The sequence below is a fragment of the Primulina eburnea genome, chromosome 8, assembly GCF_022965805.1.
Source record: "Primulina eburnea isolate SZY01 chromosome 8, ASM2296580v1, whole genome shotgun sequence".
NCBI lineage: Eukaryota > Viridiplantae > Streptophyta > Magnoliopsida > Lamiales > Gesneriaceae > Primulina > Primulina eburnea.
In genome coordinates, this window is record NC_133108.1 from 32,418,474 (window position 1) to 32,425,198 (window position 6,725).

Below are 6,725 nucleotides of genomic sequence, written 5' to 3' on the forward strand. Positions count from 1 at the left end.
AAGGTATAGAGAAACTCCCTGGATCTTTTTGCTTAGGAGGCATCTTGTTTTGAACTAAAGCGGAGCAATTTTCGGTCAAATTCACCATCATATGATCTTCTAGCTTCCGCTTATTTGCTAAGATATCTTTCAAGAATTTTGCATAACTTGGCATATTCAATAAAGCATCAGCAAAAGGAATGTTAATATGCAATTTTTTAAATATCTCAAGAAATTTACCAAATTGTGCATCTAATTTAGCTTTCTTCATTGCTGCAGGAAAAGGTGGAGGGATAACAATTTTATTCTATGTAATAGGTGTAGATGTAGAGTTAGAAGACTTACCTCCTCGATTTTCCACCTCATCCTCACCGTGCTTGGTCTTTTCCTCATTAGACTCGAGTGCTTTTCCACTACGCAATTCCACCGCCTTCACATGTTCTCTTGGGTTAGTTTCCGTGTTGCTTGGCAAAGCTCCTTGCTCCCTATTAGCAATCAACTTAGCCAATTGTCCAATTTGATTCTCTAACCCCTTTATGGATGCATCTTGGTTCTGAAATCTCGTCTCTGTTGCAGAAATAAATTTAGTCATCATTTGCTCTAAGTTGGACTTCTCCTCCCAAGACGGTTCTGGCTTGAATCCTTGGTGCATCCCATATGGTGGACCTCTTTGTTGGCGATTTTGGTTGTTTTGACCTCCCCATGAAAATTTTGGGTGATTCCTCCATCCCGGATTATATGTGTTCGAGTAAGGGTCATTTCTAGGACGAATCTGGAATCCCACTTGTTTTACCGGTGCTCCCTCAGGCACATAGAATGGATTGCCATCTTGGCAATCCTGCACATCATGCTCACCCCCACACTTATCACAGAAAATTTCTTGCAGACGCATAGCCGACCCACTCATGCTCATCCCATCAATCTTTCTATTCAAAGCCTCTAACTGTACTGAAACCGCCGACAAATCATTAACTTTATTAACACCAGCACCTCGTCTCTGCCTATCAGACTGAGGATGATAGCTACTAGCAGCCATCTCCTCCAATAACTCATATCCTTCCTCCGCCTTCTTTCTCAGTAAGTTACCACAGGCAGCAGCATCTATCATAGTACGGTTAGGAGTAAGCAGACTGTAGTAGAAAGTTTGAACAACTAACCCAAGAGGCAGCTCATGGTGTGGACATCTCCTCAACAAGTCCTTGTAGCGCTCCCATGCCTCGTAAAGTGACTCTTACTCATATTGAGCAAAAGTAGTAATGTCGGCTCTAAGCTTCATAGTCTTCGACGGAGGGAAGTACTTGATTAGGAATGCCTTTGCCATATCCTCCCATGTAGTAATAGACCCTACAGGCAAACAATTTAACCACGACTTAGTTTTATCTCTCAGTGAAAATGGAAATAAACGCAAACGAACAGCATCATCAGACACGCCATTAAACTTAAAAGTATCACAAATTTCAAGAAAGTCAGCTATATGAGAATTAGGGTCGTCAAGTGCACTTCCCCCAAATTGGACAGTGTTCTGAATCATCTGAATGATAGCTGGCTTGATCTCAAACTGATTAACTCGGATAACTGGTCTTACGATGCTTGGACGTGCTCCATCAAGAGACGGCTGTGCATAATCCAACATCGGTATACGCCTTGGCTCCTCTCTTTGTTGATCGCCTTCCATTCTTTCCTTCGCTCTTTGCTGCTGTAGTCGACGTCTAGCTGTGCGTTCGATCTCGGGGTAAAAAGGCTCAAGCTTACACTCGAGTGATCTTCGCATGCACCACAAGAAAAATCTGCAACACAATGAGAGTATCAAATAACAATAATAAAGATAATACTAAAGAATTTAAATGAAAAATAAAAATTTGTGAATCAACAGTCCCCGGCAACGGCGCCAAAAACTTGATCGAGCAAAACTTGCACAGTGAATAATCCCAAAATTTATTTTATAAATGAAAGCTCGATTTAAATATCGCAAGTGCACGATCGTCAAGTTATAATAAACGTAAGTGAATACGAGTATCGTTCCACAAGGACGGCGTTACACTATTTTTATTTTCAAGTAAAATTTCTTTAGCAACGATAAAATGAGTTGATAATTAAATTAATGTAAATTAAACACTAAAATAATTAAAATGCAAAGAAAACGTATTCAAGAAAGCAATGATTAATTTGGATTAAATCAAATGAGAAATGAATTTGTTGGGAATTAGCAGTTCACCTACCACTCGTGTTTAAATAATTACACTCGACTTTTACTTGTGCATTCGACGGAATTCCCTAGACTAATTAATATACTCTGTCGAGCTATATTAATACTAATCATAAACATGCAGTACTCAAGTGTCCTCAATTACTTAACAGTTCAAGATTGCATTACATTCTATGGAATACACTAGCTTTCATCTGGATGAACTATCACTATCGACACGTACCCAATTCCGTATATCTACTAAAATTGTAAATCCGTGGTTTATACTATTTGCTTCTATTGTTGATTATTCTATCGAAATCATCAAAAACATGAAATAATCAAAGGAAGTTAGCTAGGCTTCGATTGAAACAAGAACGAACAATAGCATAAACAAATCACTAATAAAAACGTCGAGAAATAATGTTAAACACCGAGTACGGGGTAGGATCCCCTCAAATCCCAACAAATCTAGAGTTTAGCTATTGAAATTCATGATAAAAACGAACAATCAATGTAAGAAATAAAATACTGAATAATGAAAATACTAAAGATGACGATGGATGACGGCCACGACGCGTGGAAATCTCGAGGTCTTCGAAATCTCCTTTGCTCCTAGCCTCCTCTCCAAGAAAAATGATGAAAAGTCTGATAAAAGATGAAAAAACGGCTGCTGATCTCGTGTGTTAGGTTTTGGTGTAGGATAGAGTCCCTAGAAATTTGGAAACAAATCTTTCTCAATCTCGCTAGGGCGGTATATTTTGACCGCCCTAGCGAGAGGTCCTCGAATAAGCTTCCTCGAGCATGTCCCTGGTTTCGCTGGGGCGATCACTTTTGACCGCCCTAGCGAGACACTTGCGCAAAATAATCCTCGGTGAGACCACAATGCTCGCTGGGGCGGTCACTTTTGACCGCCCTAGCGAGACCTCTTCGATATTATGCCAAAGTTTCTTCCACTTTTTGGTTCAATTCCTACAAAATAACCACAGTATACACGAGATCAGTCAAATGCTCAATAATGCTAAAAAAATGCAAAATTAAACTAAAACAAACTAAGATGATGCATGAATGCGACTCAAAACCAACACTAAAAACACGTAAAAATGAGTCCTATCAATACACTCGGAAAGGTGTATTCAAAAAAGGAGGTGGGACTGAAAGTGGCAGAGGTCTTCCCAAGAAATGAGACGTTAAGAGCATGGCAATGCGAGAATCAAAGGACCTGAACAAGGTCGAACTTCATGACTTATTTCCTGACTTAAATGCCTACGAGTTTGAGTTTCAAACTAGAGAAAGGGAACCTTTTACATCAGCTGCTACAACTGCCTTAACTGCTTTCAAACTGGAACCAACATGTTCAGTTGACAATTCTGCTGATCAGTTAAGTAATGATGCTATGTCATTATTCGTCAAAATTTTGGAAGATTCATCAGAAGAAATCAAGGAAATTTCCAGAGAGAATATCAGAAAAGTCACTCCAAAGAAGAACCTAATGCCTGCTACAACTGTGGCAAAACTGGTCATTTCATTGCTGACTGTCCCAAGCCTAAGAAGGATAGTCGAGGCTCAACTGAAAAGGGAAAGATATCCTATGAGCACAAGAGAAGATCGAAAGATGACAAGAAATCTTACAAAAATAAGCATGAGGTGCTTCTAGCTGAGGAAAGCAAGTCAAGATGGGCAGAATCTGACAATGATGATTCAGAATCTGAGAGCTTGAGCTGCTCCAATAATGATGATTATGAAGAAGTCAACTGTCTAATGGCTGATGACACAAAACTGGAGTAAACCAGTCAACATATATTTGACTTTAGCTCAAGTGATTTCCCACGAGATGAACTCATTTCTACACTTCATGATATGGTGAATGAGTATCACAAGCTTGCCCTATCTTTTGAGAAGGTCAAAGCAAAGAAAACTGATCCCAAAGACAACAAAACTGAAATTGATGAATCAGTTGATCTGTCGAGTCTTAAAAGGAAGATTGTTGAGCTCAATGCTGAAAGAAGCAAGAATCAATCAATGATTCAGCAGTTTATGCTTGAAAATTTAAAGCAAACTGAGCTTATTAAAACATGGAACAAATCATCTGTTGCATTAGATGAAATACAAGATAAACAAAAATCAGTTACTGATAAAACTGGTTTAGGGTTCAGCGACCAAGATGAAAGTTCCACTAGTGATACTCAGCCAAAATTGAACATGAAAAAAGGGAAATACATTCACTTTTGTAAAATCAATTATGGTACAAGAACAACCAGAGCCAAGTAAACCAGTTATATAGCCTATTGAAAATAAGGACATGGCTAGCAGGTATGGTATTGGTTATAGCCCAAAAATTTTAACTGATCCACAAAGTCAGTCATAAAAAATGTTCAGTAGTAAATACTTGAACTATTCAATTGGTTACTACAAAAACTATAACAGCAAGCCAGTTCAGAAAAGATATCGATTGAATAACCAGTTGAAAAAAGCTAAAACTCATATTGCTTCATCTGCACACTACACATCAAGCACACACAAGCCGAGAAAAACTATCTGGAACACAACAACTGGAAAGTCAGTTAAACTAGTCCAAGTCTGGGATCATAAAGGACTAATCAGTTTAGGACCCAAATAGTTGTAAGTATCAAGTTTATATATTGTGTGTGATTGCAGGTGTCAGGTGCAAACAAAGAATCAACCTGGTATCTGGACAGTGGATGCTCGTGTCATATGACAGGTGATGCAAGTTTGCTATCCCAACTGATCAAATACACTGTTCCAAACATCAGTTTTGGATACAACTCCAAAGGCAAAACTGTGGGTAAAGGTAAGCTTATCCATGGTAACTTTACCATTAAAGATGTTCGACAGACATACTTGTTCAATTAGAGACTCAACTGACGAGGTCATCCTAATTGGCAATTGTTGTGGGAATACCTACAAAGTCAGTTGGAATGATCAACCTTATGCACCAGTTTGTCTTAAAGCTTCCAAATCTTCTAAAAACTGGTTGTGGCATAAGAGATTGGACCACCTAACCTTTAAATCTATTGCCTATCTGAGTAACCATGATCCTGTAACTGATTTGCTCAAAATAGATTTTTCTAAAGATAAAATTTGTTCAGCATGTCAGTTTGGTAAGCAAGTAAGATCTTCATTTAAAAACAAAAGGGTCGTAAATCATCTTCCCGATGCTTAGAACTGTTACATATGGATCTTTTAGGTCCTATACCAGTCATGATCTTAGGGAAAATGAAATACACCTTATTAGTCGTGGATGACTTCTCAAGATTTACGTGGGTTATTTTTCTCAAATCCAAAAGCCAATGTGTTGCACAACTAATTAAACTTTTCAAAATATTATTAAATGAAAAATCAGTTGGAATTGATCGAATAAGGTCTGATCAAGGGACTCAATTCATGAATCAAAATATTTCACAATTTTTAGAATAATAAAAATCAAGCATGAGCTCTCAGCAGCAAGAACTCCTCAGCAAAATGGTGTAGCTGAGAGAAGGAATCGGACCCTTAAAAAAAGCTTCTAGAACAATGCTTGCTGATTCTGGTATTTCTCAAAGGTTTTGGGCAGAAGCAGTAAACAGTGCATGTTACGCTCAAAACAGACCAATGATTAATAAGAATCATGTGAAAACACCATATGAGATCTGACATAGAAGAAAAAGTGTGGTTTCTTATTTCAAAATATTCGGCTGCAGATGTTTTATTCTTGACAATGACAAAATTCATTTAAAAGCCTTTGATGCTAAATCTGCAGAGGGAATATTTTGAGACATTCTTCAATTAGTAAAGTTTACAGAGTTTTTAACAAATGCACTTTAAATGTAGAAGAGTCTATGTTGTTTTTGATGAACCTGTGCCAACTGATCCAGTTGAACTAGTTTATCGCTTTACAGATATCAGTTTTGAGGATGATAATGAAGAAGAGAATCATATTAATCGAAATATCCTTAAAACACCAGAACTAGAAGTTCTGGATCAATCAGTTGAACGAGAAATTGTTCCTGATAATCAGTTGGTGGAGCAAAATGATAACAATCAGTTACCAACTGATACAGCAACAACCGAAACTGAAGAAAATATTCAGTTTCCAACTGAAGCAGTCGCTGAGATGGATGAAATAAATATATAATACAGATGGAGGAAATCACATCCACCAGAATTGGTGATAGGTAATCCATCTGATCTGGTAAGAACTCGAAATCAAATATTTAATTTATTTGTTCATTCTGCATTCGTTTTCCAACTAGAACCCAAGAAAACTGAAGCCCTTGCTGATCCTAATTGGATAAATGCAATGAAAGAAGAGCTAAATCAGTTTACCCATTAAAATGTCTGGAACTTAGTTCCAAGACCAGTTTCAAAAACCATTATGAAGATGGTTTAGTTGTGCGCAACTGTAACGTACCATACTTTTCATTACTTAAAATTTGCGGAAAAATTTAAAGTTTTCTTAAATATAAACATCCATACGGTCGTCAACTCATCGTGCATAAAAATATCTTTGAAATCATTCATCACCAATAAAATTTTGCTAAAAGAAAACTTGCTCAAAGCA

At 37.5% G+C, this 6,725-nt stretch overlaps 1 non-coding gene across 1 annotated transcript; it reads left to right on the plus strand.

Moving 5' to 3' along the window:
- The first annotated feature begins 1,145 nt into the window (after window positions 1-1,145).
- On the plus strand, window positions 1,146-1,252 carry LOC140840327 (small nucleolar RNA R71). Its single transcript, XR_012119913.1, has one exon. It is a non-coding gene; the product is annotated as a small nucleolar RNA R71 (small nucleolar RNA).
- Window positions 1,253-6,725: the final 5,473 nt, after the last annotated feature.